This window comes from Macrobrachium rosenbergii, chromosome 2, assembly GCF_040412425.1.
Source record: "Macrobrachium rosenbergii isolate ZJJX-2024 chromosome 2, ASM4041242v1, whole genome shotgun sequence".
Taxonomy (NCBI): domain Eukaryota; kingdom Metazoa; phylum Arthropoda; class Malacostraca; order Decapoda; family Palaemonidae; genus Macrobrachium; species Macrobrachium rosenbergii.
In genome coordinates this window covers 72,284,006-72,298,726 of record NC_089742.1, presented here as the reverse complement: position 1 = coordinate 72,298,726, position 14,721 = coordinate 72,284,006, and the positions used below count along the sequence as shown (strand labels likewise).

General features: G+C 36.5%; 1 long non-coding RNA gene across 1 annotated transcript in view; it reads right to left on the bottom strand.

Moving 5' to 3' along the window:
* Positions 1–352: 352 nt before the first annotated feature.
* The window catches only part of LOC136848461 (uncharacterized), a 72,308-nt gene continuing 57,939 nt past the window's right edge, over positions 353–14,721 (bottom strand). Inside the window, exons 3-4 of the long non-coding RNA XR_010856023.1 lie at positions 1,367–1,497; positions 353–1,178 (exon numbers count right to left, since the gene is read on the bottom strand). This is a non-coding gene — a long non-coding RNA (uncharacterized lncRNA). The remainder of the gene's footprint in view (positions 1,179–1,366; positions 1,498–14,721) is intronic.

Genomic DNA, 14,721 nt, shown 5'->3' with positions numbered 1-14,721 from the left:
AATAATGATTTTTGTGTAAATTATATACAAATAGCAATATATTCTGTAGCTTATTACTATGCTGAATCGTTTGAGATTTGAGATTTAGCAGGGTAAGTGTTGGCTCCTCCAATATTGAAGGTTGTAGCAAAGATCAATGCTATTAGAGCTGTGTGTCCTTTTCTTACTCGTAAATTTTTATTTTTAAGAGGACCAAGCCACGACATAGAAGTGGTCGGTTTCCAAGTTAATGACTGACAAAAATTCTTATTATAGCGGTCATTCGCATTATTTTTTTTTTCTTAATATTATGTTGGAGATGACTTAGTATTTATGCAACAGCAAAATTAAGAGGAGTATTAAAATACATAAATTCATATGATCTTTATTTCGAACTGGTAGGAAGAAAAATATTTTCCCCAAAATTATACATCTACAAAAATATCCATATTTTAATATATAATTCTTATAATTAAATATAATGCATTTACAATACTAATTGAAGTTCTAAAGTTGAAATAAATTTATACTGAAAATTCAGAAGCAAAAGAAGAGAAAATAGAAATAATCGCCTACGTTACTCGACAGATCACTGATTTGCTTAAGAACAAATCAAAACTGACACAAGAAGAAGTCTTAAATTTAAGTGATGGATATATATTTCTCAAAGCACAACAATCCCCCCCCCCAAAAAAAAAATACTCCAAAGTATATAGCGCTTACCATTTAGGAATCATGCTAATTCACGGCAGCTGCTCCTCTCTTTGCTTAACCAAATATCCTGACGACTTCGCATTTCATAGGCTGCAGTTCAGTCTTTTAAGCCTCGTGTGTTAATCTTTTAAAATTTCTCCGTTTCCTCTATAAACAAATTCTTGTCTTCTTTCTCCTCACGTTCCATTCAGTTTTCAAATTTAATTTTTCTTATTGCTAATCACAACGAGATCATTTTACTTTTTAACAGGTTTCACAATCAGGCCACATTTCTTTTTGGTTATCCACAAATTTATAAAAAAAAAATTCAGTCATAGGTGAAAGTTAATGAACACAAATGAAGTACTTCACAAAAGCAGTCCAGGAGCATAATTTTTCTTTTTAACAATATTCTGACTCAAACTCAGTTTTTATTATTGAAATAATTAAAACAAAGCAGTTCAGCAGTGACGAAAATCTGCTGTTCTTTTTCATATTCTGGAGGGCTGTAAAGAAAATAATAAAGGGCTGGTTAATAATAGATCTCGAAATACGCAGACGTACCTCAAGTAAAACACATAATTTATACTAAAACTCAAAAAGAATTTCCATACTTTCTAATCAACCTGCAATTCATGAATGACTACACAGAAAGCATACTAAAATAACTGTACGAAAACATAGAAACCACAACCGCTGAACATTTTCTCTCTTTAAAAATGTTGATTTTCCCTTTACTGAGAAGCTTAAAAATTAGGTGTGATCTCCCAAGAAACGAGGCGCCACAGTCTCTTGACCAATACAGTGTTGAAGGACGTTCTTTCTCTGCAAAAGAATAAAGAAATTGCTTAAACAACATGGATTTACTTATGAGAGAGAGAGAAATTTTATGGTGTCTCATTAACAACATCGTGCGGGGTTTGACACTACAAATCCCCACAAGAGATACAAAGAACAAAGCCCCAATAAAGTTTAACACTGCTTATAGAATCAGGGTACTGCAGACGAGTAAATAACTGCCCAAACTAAATACACGCTTTTTGCACTTTTGTTCATAAAAATCTAATAACACAGAATACTACTTACCGTTCTCAATTATCAGTGCAACACTGCACATATATAAATTACCAGTAATATCAAACAGAACTTCAAGGAAGGTTTAAGACATTTATTTCAACAAATATTCGTTCCTGTGTACTCGTCATGTTTTACTATATTTCCAACATAAACATTTCAAGGATTTAAAAGTCTATTATCAATTACTGTATTTAGAAAAAAAATTACCTATTTCATACACTAACTTCAATGCCTAGAAATTTCTTCTTTTTTCGCCTTCTCCCCAGCTACATATAATTCTTTTCTTGCCTACAAATATGTGTGATGAAATCATGCCTATCACTCTCAAATTCTGATATTCCACTTTTAATACTCTTGTTGACAGCTGGCAAACTCTGAAGCTCCCAATATAACTGTTAATTACACATGTAGAACTGTTACTCTAATCATGTACAGAATCACACATTCGGGATTTAACGGAAAGCTGTCGTTCCCAAGGAAGTTATCCTAATCTTTTACCCAGTGAGGGTATTATTAATATCAAGTAATCCCCACACATATCCCCATATATATATATATATATATATATATATATATATATATATATATATATATATATATATATATATATATATATATATATATATATATATATATATATATTATACGTGTGTAAATTTCACTATTGTTCAGTTATACATATATATACGTGGTTAATAAAGCTTACCAGACGTTATGTTAAGCTTCAAGAATTTATTATCTAGGTGACAATTGATGTATTTCTTAAATATTGCTCTCATTAATGATAGAAAATAGTTCCCTTGAGGAGAGAGAGAGAGAAATATGAAAGTGGAGTTCGGCACTTACAAACATAAAAGGAAAGACCGTCCACAATGAAGGAATCCAATTCCCAAGTGAGCGGAAGATCGTTCAACTTGGAAGTGTGCATTTCTATTTTTCAAAAAAACTAACATTTTCAATAAAGAGAACTTCTAAAAGTATACAAAAAATAAAATGCGGAAGTGGCGGAACGGATGAGCCCGCAAGATGGGGAAAAGCAGTAGGAGGCATCGACCTAACTTTCACCCGGCACCATCTTCGCTCTGGGTCCTGACAAGCCGTGCCTGCCTTCCTTTCTTCCTTCCACCTCCACCACATGAATAACCCCCCAACTACATCCCCCCTCCGACCCCGTTCCACGTCAAGCTTCTCGACCAAGGAGCTCGACCTCTTCCAAGTTAATCTCAAGCTCTAGATCTCGTTTCATTTGGTTTACTTCACTTCTAATTTCACATTAACTGGACAGATATTTGCTTTCATGGAATATGTACATTATATAATATATATATATATATATATATATATATATATATATATATATATATATATATATATATATATATATATATATATATATATATATATATGAAATCCAATCATACATGTTCCTCCTATGTAAGGGTGGCGTGGCGTGGCGCCTGAAGGCGCTAGTTTGCCAGGTCTGAGCAAGATTTCTTGGGATGAGATTGCTAGTCCAATGCCTTTTTTTTTTTGGTTGCGACCGTCACAGTTGTCTGACTACTAAGCACAGAATTCCGAGGTACATGGGTATTTCAATAGAGCGTACCCGTTCCCCTCTCCTTGCCTACGAGTCGATCTTGGGTCCTCTGACATTTTAGGCAAGGAATGTTACCGATCACCCTATTAACCCAGTAAGTCTTTTAGTTAACAAATATTAACACTTTGATGTATACTCTTGATTACAGCTTAAATACATACACACAAACAGATAGTCTTGCACTGACAACAAATACTGCAACATAACACATTGCAGCAAATAAAAAAAGAAACACCAAACAAAGGCATGGACACAACACTATTGTCACGCGATATACCAATCAATTTCTACATATTTGATCTTAAAAATAACTTCACCAAAAATAAAGAAGCAATATTCTAATACGACGTACGTGTTCAACTGATGTATGATACATCCTGTGGTTGAATCACTAAATTATCATCCATTCGTCGGGAACAATGGGGAAAACATGATAAAAACAAACCAAAACAACGAATTACGGAGCTGGGCCAGAGATTTCTTTGAACGCTGTTCCGTTGGGTGTTATGATGTTGCCAGGTGAACGACCGGCCCTTATATTACGATTCACTTCGCTCATGTGCAATGCGCTTTTCATGAACACAAACACAAATGTGATTTTTTTTTTAGCTTACACTGTGATATCTCAGTTTTACGAACTTCATGTTCAAACTACTTTTTATTTTCAATTTTATGAAACAAACCAATGGAATTCTAGTTTTGGGGTGGACTGTGTATAAAATATGATCGACTTGATTACTCACAGTGTCAATACGAAATTGGTTTTTAAATAAAACTTATTTTTGTACGTAAACTACTGTATATGTTAAACAGAAACTTTCTTGGAAGTCTGAATACATGTGAGTTGCAACCAACCCAAGAATCCGCAGTAGTAACGGGTTAGAAAGTTGTGTAAGAGTAGGAAAGGAAATTGAGTATGATAACGGTTCGGTTGATTTGAAAGTGAAAACAGTAATACAAAACTGAACTGTCTTTGATGAAAGGTACACATATTTGTGAAGGGTTAAACAGGGAAGAAATAGAAAAGTGATCAAAATACTACAATAAGTGCAATGATGGATACGATTTCCATAAGACTGACTGGACATGAAAAATTGGTTACAGATTGGCTAATAAACACGGTAAAGGAATTTCAGCTATTTTCTTTTTCTTTTTTCTGGTAAACAGGAGCCTTATTGGAGTCAACATACGACAGGCGAACAGTTTGTATAACTATAAACCTAAGATCTGGTCTACATGTTACGTCTGACATGAAGAGCGATTTGGGCGGTCATACTTGGTTCCTCATACTATTAAGAGATAATCACAACTAAAAGAAAATCCATTACACATTCTAATATTCAACAATCAACAAATCTCCTGGTTATAAAGGAATGTATTTAAAAATCTCATTCATTCTGTATCACTGAATCACCTACTGCTCAACTCAAAATGGTTAGAAAAAAAATAGTAAAATAAAAATGGTAGTTCGTGTTACCGGAACTCAGCATTTAAGGGAACTCAGCATTTAAGGGAAGTTGTGATCAGCATTAAAGAAATCATATTCACGTGATCGGAAAGGCAGTTTACATAATGACTGGCATTCTGTTCTTACCGTAAAGGCCTGGGTCACTGAACTTAGGAAAGGCTTTTTCTGTCTTTCGCAGACGTGGCATTATTGAGGTCAGAAGGCATACGCACGAGAAGAGATTCATCAAATCAAGACACGTATTGTTACCTTGAAGTAAAAAGAATCATAATCTTAACTCTTGTCTAGGGAAAGAATTGTAATTAATCTGGTCTACACAGCTGGAGAGAAACAAGATACTGAGTGACAAGAAAATCCTCCTTTCCCTTAACAAGGTCTCACTTATGTAACTTGTTCGAGGGAACAACCTCTCCGTCGCAGCAGAATTTCGGGTTTTACTGCACTGCTTCTCAGATTGTGTACAAAAATTTACATGCATGTATATAAAAAGAAAATTAAAACCAAAGTAATAATATAACTGTTTTCCGAGAGAAGAGTTTAACAGAAAAAGCTAATTTATTTTCAAGTACAACGAAAAATGCACTCTTCATTAAACGTGTAGTTAGAAACTCAATAGATGCTGTACGTGCCAGAAGGTACATGAGGACATCAAATATGCTGACAGCGCAAGAAAATCATTTACTTCCAAGTAAAGGGATGTAATTATTTCAAGCCGGCTTCAAAATGGCATGAAGAGTAAATCTAAGGAGTGACTGACTTGCCTTATCTCTCAGCCCCTGGCTGAGGATCAGCAGCCAAACCGAAAGGTGAGATAAACTTTTAACTATTAATATCTTCCTCGAATATTATTAGTTATGACACCATTCCTTATCAGCAAAAGTTAGATCATCAATTCTCGATAACAGAGGCTGTGACGTCATTCCTAAATAGCTGAAGTTGTGACATCACTTCTCAATGGTATCACTGTAACTATGAAATCCCTACACAACATTAGCTATGAAATCGCTTCTCGATAGTGTTACTTATGAAATCACTACTTAATAACATTAGTTATGGCAGCATTTCTCAATGGCATTAGTTATGAAGTCCACATTCAACAGCATTAGCTATGGAATCACTTCTCAACAGGGTAATTTATGACATCACTATTCAATAATATTAGTTGTGGAATCACTTCTCAATGGTTATGAAATCGCTTCTGTAGAGCAAAAATTGCTATCCTTTGTCAATTACTTGTGGAACCAATGCTTAACATCATTAGTTCTGACATCCACTCTCAACAGCATAAGTACGATGTAACATCTCAATAGCAGAAGGTATGACAGCCATCCTCAAAGAATTAGTTATGAAATCCCTCCTTAATAACATGTCTTAGTGGCAAAATTTATGACATTACTCCTAAACACTGCTATTTATGAAGTTACTTCTCAACGGTTATGACATCAACATCTTAGGTGATGAAATCAAACCTCAACAGCATTAATTATGACAATACTTCGTGGAAGGTATGACATCCCTCCTAAACAATGAAATCACTCTTCAATAGTATTTATGACATCACTTCTCAACAGCAAAACTTATATCACTCCTAAATCGTGTTACTTATGCACTAACTTCTCGACAGCATTATTTATAAGATTATTTCTAAATAGTTATCATGGCATTGCTCGTAACTAGGTTAGTTATGAAATAACATCTCAATAGCACTACTTATGACATCATTTGTCAAAAGCAGAAGTTATGACATCACTCCTCATTTTGGTGATATAATTTCTAAAGTGTGTTAATTATGGCATCACACCATAGCAAACATTATGCACAACTCATAAACAGCTTAGTTAAACAGCTTAGTTATGAAATCAACACTCGATAGCATTATGTATATCCTTTCTGAAGAGCAGAAATTGACACATCACTCCTTAATGCCATAATTAATTAAATCACTCCTAGATAGCATTTATGAAATCATTTTTCAATAACAGGCTCAAGTCATTGCATCACTCAAAGAAATTCTTATTAATGAAATCAACCCTCAATAACATTAATGACATCAACTCTCACCAGCCGAGGTTACGATGCTACCTGTTAGGAGTTACCAACTGCACAGCAACAATCCTCCCAGGAACTACTACTGCTTGCAGGGTAAAAAGGAGTAGGTAGAAGAGAGGCCAAGGCCAGTAACAGTAAAATGAGACTGGTCAGAACAACAACTGGGGAAGAATATTGTTACCAGTACACGGATCCATAGTTATGACCTACAACTTATGCTCAGCACTGAAGAACCTCTAAATTACTACCAAAAAAAAATGTGCGTCTCAATACTTTCCATATCAATGTGGGTGTGAAGGAGACATTCAAAGTTGTGTACAAAAAAGTCTGCCGAATAGGGAACTTCAGCGTGCAGTTGAGAAAGTAGAAAAAAGACGGTAATTCCAGAAAGTGGCAAAGATAAAGTGCACTGAACAATACAGAAAGTGGCAAAGATAAACTGCGTTGAAAAACACATAAAACAGAGAGAATACCCTAAGCTGACGATAAATTTTTGACAAAAAGCTTCAAACAGCTGGTATTCAAGACTAGAAAAACAGTTGTTGATAATACAGTAGGTACAGAAACAACGCCCGGTCCCCCGTCCCCATTCTTAAAATAAAAATAAAAGGAAAGTTGTAGTACATCATTTTTAGCCATTCAGGGGAAACATCACTCTTGATTTTAGAGACAAACTGGAGATGGTAGAGGGCTAAGTGATGCTTAACTGAGAAAATAGGGCTGATGGAAATGTTAGAGAAACAGAAAAAGAACAGGCCTGCTGCAAAGGCTACATGACCATGGTAACCAGTCAAGCCATCTCGCAGTCAGTAGTCAAATTTATTTTTAAAAATTCATTAACGGACTACGAACCAAATACTGGAACTAGAGGAGAATGAAATCTCATCATAAGACGGCGTAAAGAGCAAATAGGATGAGGGTGAAAGGTGTTTTATTCACAGCTGACAGAAGAAGGCAGAGGAGAGAACACGTGTGAAGAACATGCTACACTATCAAGTGCATGCGAATGCGTAAAAAGTAAGCAAAACATACTGGACTTGAAATACCCATGTTCTTTACTCAAACATCAATCATTTTCGTAAAATTACAGAATTTTCGACTTGAGGAAAAAATCTGAGGAGAGAGAGAGTCATAAGTACATTTACAACTGATGCCTACAATGTACATAATCCCATGTTTGCGTTCACAGGCAGGAACTCGCGATGTATTTGACGAGAAAACCAGTGAAATATCATGACACTTACTAAAGAAGATTTAGCATTCTACAGGAAAATTGTTTTTCGGCTTTGATTAGAACATGAAATTAATCCTAACATCAATTTTGCTTCGTTCCGTACAAAAGTTTTTTGGCAGCATGCATTTTTTTGCATAAGAATAAAACATTTCTTGATATTACTACCTACAAACCAAATGTCCAAAATTTACTTGCTATTCTACATGATGACACGTACATCATTTTGTAAGAATTAATCCTGTGCTAGAGAGATAAGACAGAAACAGATAAACGACAGGCAGATAGATGGACACACGTGAACGAAATCGACCAGAAGTCTATTTATTTATAAAAGAAAAATAACATTAATAAACCATGTTCCAGTTAAAGCAAGATACCTTAGGTGCAGTTTTTTACTCTGCCATGTTTACAAACAGAAACATTAACACTGTTATTCTTCTCATTTGCTTTAAATGGCTAAAGGCACAAGAATTAAGTTTTCTGTTTCTTTTAATTTTTACAGAAACCTTTCATAACGCTCAATGGTTTTATATTTTATCAAAATATAGATTGAATATACTGAAAATTAATGTATTTACTCAGTTGGTTGATTAAATTACCAACTATGTAAACGGAAATGAGACCAAACCAGTCATATAAGCTATATATATATATATATATATATATATATATATATATATATATATATATATATATATATATATATATATATATATATATATAGAGAGAGAGAGAGAGAGAGAGAGAGAGAGAGAGAGAGAGAGAGAGAGAGAGAGAGAGAGAATATTTCCACTAAACACGACCGAACAAATCAATGACCAAACACTGAAACCAATCACTAGGTAAAAACCTTATACATCCGAGTTATTCCCTACAATAATTAAGCAGACATGACCTGAAGTCCGCTTCCTGTTTCCTTTTGTGCTTTCCACACACAAGCTAATGGTGGTTCCATGCAACTTCTCTCGATGGCGGTTGCCAGCACTCCTTGACAAGGCTGAACAAGATTTATTTCTCTCTCTCTCCATCAGATTTTTATTTCAACAAGAATTTTAAAGCCTGAATTTAATTCAATGGGAAACGACTGGCTCATTCATTTGAACTGGCTAGCTGGGTCATTAAAATATACTTTGCTAGGGAGAAAGAGAGTAAAGACGACCTTGTATGCGCCACTCATCTTTTTTTTTTTTTTTAATCGACTGTGTTTCCTAGCTCCTCTTTCCAGTGTCGCCTGCCTTTCTCTCGGTTTCACCACCAATTCATTCCGCATTTCTAGTTTATTCATGCTCCATTCAATTCCGTCCTACCGAGCTGGGCAACAACACGACTACACGTCAAGAAACGGTAACGCAATGAATCAATCTCTCTCTCTCTCTCTCGTAGACGCGCAAAACAAGTAAAATCACAACACAACACTTGGACAAGTTTTATCGAGTCTACTAAGCAAATAAAGCATTCATAACCTTATAATGACGTTTTTCTTCATCGAAACCAAAAAAGTTCTACTAAAATGCAAAAGTGAACTGGAGCATTCAAGGGCAAGGTGAAGGACACCGCTTTACACATGACAACAGGCAAGTTCCAGACACTGGATCTTGGAAATAAGAAATTGGGAATGTCATTTTCCACCACAGTTGTAAGAGAGAGAAAAAAGTTAACGCTACCGCCATTAACGGAATCTAAGATTTAAATTGGAGGTGGCGTATGATTAGTGACACATCTGCTGTAATACTTTATGGCTTGCTATCCATTTCACCTTGCTATTGATCTGCTAAATGGCATGATATGTAGACAAAATCCATACATACATTATGTATGTATTTTGTTCGCATATTCAGGTCCCATTGGTAGATCAGTAACAGAAGGTGAAAATGGACAGCAAGCCATACAATACACACACATGCAGTGTTTGTATACAAGTATTTTGTTTACATATCAGGTCCCTCATTAGATTATTAAAAGGTGAAAATGAATAGCAAGCCATAGGATACCATAGTAGATGTGCCGCTAATTATACTCTATTTATTTCAAGGATTCCAGATTAAAAAGTGAGTATAGATTTTATATATGTATATATATACACTATATATAATTATATAATATATAAATTTACATATATAATGGGTCATGGTTAACAAAATGTGCAATCAAATACCACAAGTTATACCTTACACTTCCTGATTTCTCCTATAGTGTACTTTTGGGTACACTTTCTAATCAGGAACCTAGAAATTAGTTCATAACAAGCCTCGGGTTGACGAGTCGAATTTTCAAGTATCTACGTGAATAAGAACTCGAATGAGCTGGCCATTAAAGGAAAAAAAGAGAAAGCGTACTACGCGACGAAAAATACACTCCTTACTATTGTGTGTAAGGACAGTGTATAACTGACGTTGATATACAGCACACCCGACGGGAGGTACAACTACAGAGCAAGATTATGTCAAATCAATAAGCTGGACGAGGAAGACGACTGTACCCTGTGCATAACAACAAGTACATTACACCCAACTCGCATTAAGAGAAAGTGTTTAGTAAATACTGAATCCACAAACTAATCAATACTTGCTAGTGGAAAAGGAAAGGTGGTTTCGGCCACAGCAACTGACTGAGCCCCGAGACAACGCAAATTACATACGCGTGCTTACAACCATTTTTTATTACTTCAAAACACATATGGTAGTGCCAGCATGTGTACCAACTGACTGCAATCCAGGTCTATTTACAGTTTATAAAAATGTCTATTTACAATTTAAAAATAATTGAATTAAGGTAATTTATATGATGTACACATTGATCAGTGCATAAAAAAATTCTATACAAAATGAGTATTTTTAAAATGACATACAGTATAAGCAAGATTTTGTTGGCTGATTCATAATAACGAAGATAATTTTTAAAAACACACGTTGGCACAAATTGGAGCTAAATATAAGATATACCACAAATGAATCTACATCAAGAACGCATAACTACTCCAAAATAACTCAAATACAAGCGGTCTATGAAGCATTGCAAACAGCTAATAATTGGTCTGTGTGTGTGTGTTAGCAAGAATCTCAAAAACGTGTGAAAGGAGTTGGATGAAACTTTGCCGATACGTCCACAAAAGTTATCTACTCGACATTGTTAACTTCTGGGTGAAATCGGCTCAAGTTGAGATGGTTTCCATCTCTTGTAGGTTATCTCATGAATAACTAAGGGCAGCTCTAACAAACTGTGAACACACATGCAGTAAAACTGGCAAGCGTGTTACTTCTTGTTTATCTTTGGTGGCGGAGGTAATACTCCTCAAACCGGCCCCGCCCCCACCCCAAAATCCAGTGTCTAATGCATGAAAAGACAAAATTGACACGCATTACGCGGATGATCCTAAAAAATAAGCATTAAGTTATCGCACTGCCCAGAATGCATCTGAGAGGAGATTGGCCCACGATAAACATGGTAGAGGCAGATAAGGCATTGGAAAAGCAAGCAACTGTAATTTGTCCTCCCGTTACAGCAAGATTGAAGAGCTGCTCCTTGACCCCGCTTGCGGCCGAAAAGGGAAACAAGCCACGCTATTGATCTAATCTCGACTGTCGTGTCCAAGGTCTATCCGCCAAGATTTCCGAATGCGACTCTCCTTTCTCGCATTTTCCTTAATTATCGAGGACTACCTGAGTGATCCGGTCTGCCGTTAACGATATCGACTTTTCAATGAATCAAGAAACACATCTAAGCATTAGGGGTTAGTGTGCTGATTGCAAACAAGTGCTACCCCTTATTTCAAGAAAGACCACAGCTGTCCGTGCAACTGCTGTTAACATCATCAAATGTCGCTGCTAGGGAGAAAGACAGAGAGTTTGCGCATGCTCGTGAAGGTGCTGGGTGGCAGACGTGACCCAACTCACACAGAGGAACAACCTTCATGGTGACTTGGTTTTCAAGCCGATTCTCTCGTTGCTTTTGCAAGTGCAATCTCTGCGACGAGAAGACGTCTATGCATAACGGTTCTCCGTCGTTTTGCAGCACGTGATCACTCCATGAGTCATTTTACCTCGTTTATCTATCATGTGATACAGGGGGAGGAGGATGGGGGGGGGGCCGCAGGGCGGACTTGTTTCAAGGGCTTTGCTCCCATTCATTTCCTGGTCCTCTTGCTGAATGATATCCCCACTTTAGGCATCGCGGTAAGCAGCAGTTTACGTTAAACAATTATTAAGTGCGTTTCTGAAAGTCAGATTTTCCCGCCCATTATAACACTACAGAATGATGGACTATGCTCATACCAGCATATCAATTACGGCGTTAATGCATAACTCCGCGACAAAAACCGGTATTTTTTCCTCAAAGCAAGGACCGATGGGGCGACCTGTTCGAACGACGGGAAAAGTGAGTTCGTTTACGTGCGTGTCGGGGGGTCGATCAGAAAGAGTGGGTTAGGCATTCAGCCTCTTAAAGGAAGAAATGTTATTTGACTCAGGAAAACAACGGCAGGTAGAGAATTCCATGGCATTTACGCCGGGAGATAAACTATTATCATGCCGACTTCAAACTCTGTCACTTTTCTTAGTAATAATTGAGCCGGTTTAAATTACGCAGTTCAGTACACATAAAAACCTGGTTTTAATCACACTACGTTCTACAAACATCATGTCTCAATTCCAAACATTGTACCACATAGATGAACGTCATCTGATTCATTCCAGTGGCTCTCTGAAGTGGAAAATACTGTTAACATAATATATAGAAGTCATTCTACTGAGAAGCACAAGATTGATAACCTGTATGGAACACTTACATAAAAGGGAAACTAAAAAAAAAAAAAAAAAAAAAAAAAAAACTGACACTATCGAAATTACGTCATAAAAGCTGGGCTTAACGGGTAACCCACGGAAAAAGCAATATTCGTTACATAACGTTCCATAAAGGGCGACAAGTTCTGTGCTCTCCAACCTTCAAGACGCTCTGGGTTAGTATGACGCAACGGAAGATTCCTTTATTACGCACTACATACCGGCGGCGAACCTCTGCCTAACTTTTTCATCACAGAAAATCGATTCCTACACCGTCGTCGTCCCCTGCATCCTTGGCTATCATTCCTTTTTACCTTTCATATCCAAGCAACACTTGCAACTTTAATAGAAGTCTTGCCAGATCCGCCGCATACATACATGCTCGATGTGTGACAAATCTAACTTTTCAGTAACTATTTTTTTTATTCGTGATTCGCCTGCTTTCAATCTCTGTTATGATACATACATGGAGATCAAGACGTGAATTACAATTACTGCGTTTTCCGAGCAACATTGTCAACATTAACGAATTTCGTGCACCTCAACTGAAATCTTCACCAGATGTTGAATTGTTTCTAATTAAATCCTCCTGACGGCTTTGATGTGCGATTCACACATTTTTAACATTGCTTCCTGCACTTTATTTTATGGGCTACAATGCATACTCGGTACTGAAAATGCTTGCTCAATGTTACGTTCGTTACAGTTTCCACAAGAGGTCATTTCCCTAAAACTGTGTTTGGTGTTCTTTTACTAAAAATAGTTTTCTCCTCTACAGCATTAAAAATTGTTTCAACTATATCTTCTAGCAGTGTCCAATAGACAATCAATTTTACCTTAGCAATCATTCAACACACTATTCACAACTCATTTTCTTATTCCATAACTTTGCATTTACATCTATTGGCCTTTCTGTGACGCCCTGCATCATGCCATCCAGAAGATACGAAACAGCCACAGAGACAGAACTCCCCCTTTTTTTAAGAGCCGCTTTTACACCAAACCACTCATTCTCCTGACCGCATATTCTAAAAAAACGCTTCATTTTTATCATGGACACCATGAATCGCTCTCATTAACTTATACTCTATACCATACAGTCCCAACAATCTCCTTATTGCCTCTCGATCGATCCTGTCGTAATCTTTTCCAGGTCCCAGTAAGCGCAGGCAGTTCCCTCTTTACTTTCAAAAAAAGTCAAACTTTTTATATACTTGTTTTATAGCAAAAACTTGGTCTCTACATCCACCATGGTCTTCTATTCCATAACAAAATCTTGTCCGCACACCCTCTTCCCTGTTTAACTCTTATATTTTTCCTCCCGTATCAGTTCTTCGGTCATCTGTTTATTTTCTCATTTAAAATCAAACAATACATAGTTCCATGCTACAAATATACTCTCAATATCCCTCTTCTCCTTAAGAGGTTGTGGCTCCAATGGGTGTTGACCTTCCAGTTCTCCGCCTAGGCTGTGATGTACCCAAGTTAACTAACCATAAGGTAGGTGTACTTAATTCACTGCTTAGGTCAACAAAAGAACAATGGATTTTCAGGAAACTAACTCAAAAGACCTTTCCCGCTGTGAGACCAAATTAGGCGTCCAAGAAGCGCAACAGTGCACACAAAATAACAAGACTAAAGGTGAATGGCGGTGTGAAGGGGGTCGAAAAAACTGCTGATAAGCTTCATGTTAAAAGTACGACGAGGCGAATGTAAAGAATTTTATCTGCAACGGCGGTTCGGCTACAATTCAGGGGGTAAAATTAAAAATAATTGTTTTTCTTTTGGAGCCAACCCCGTTAGGGAAAACATCGTAAGTTTTGTAATGACATATATATACTGTATG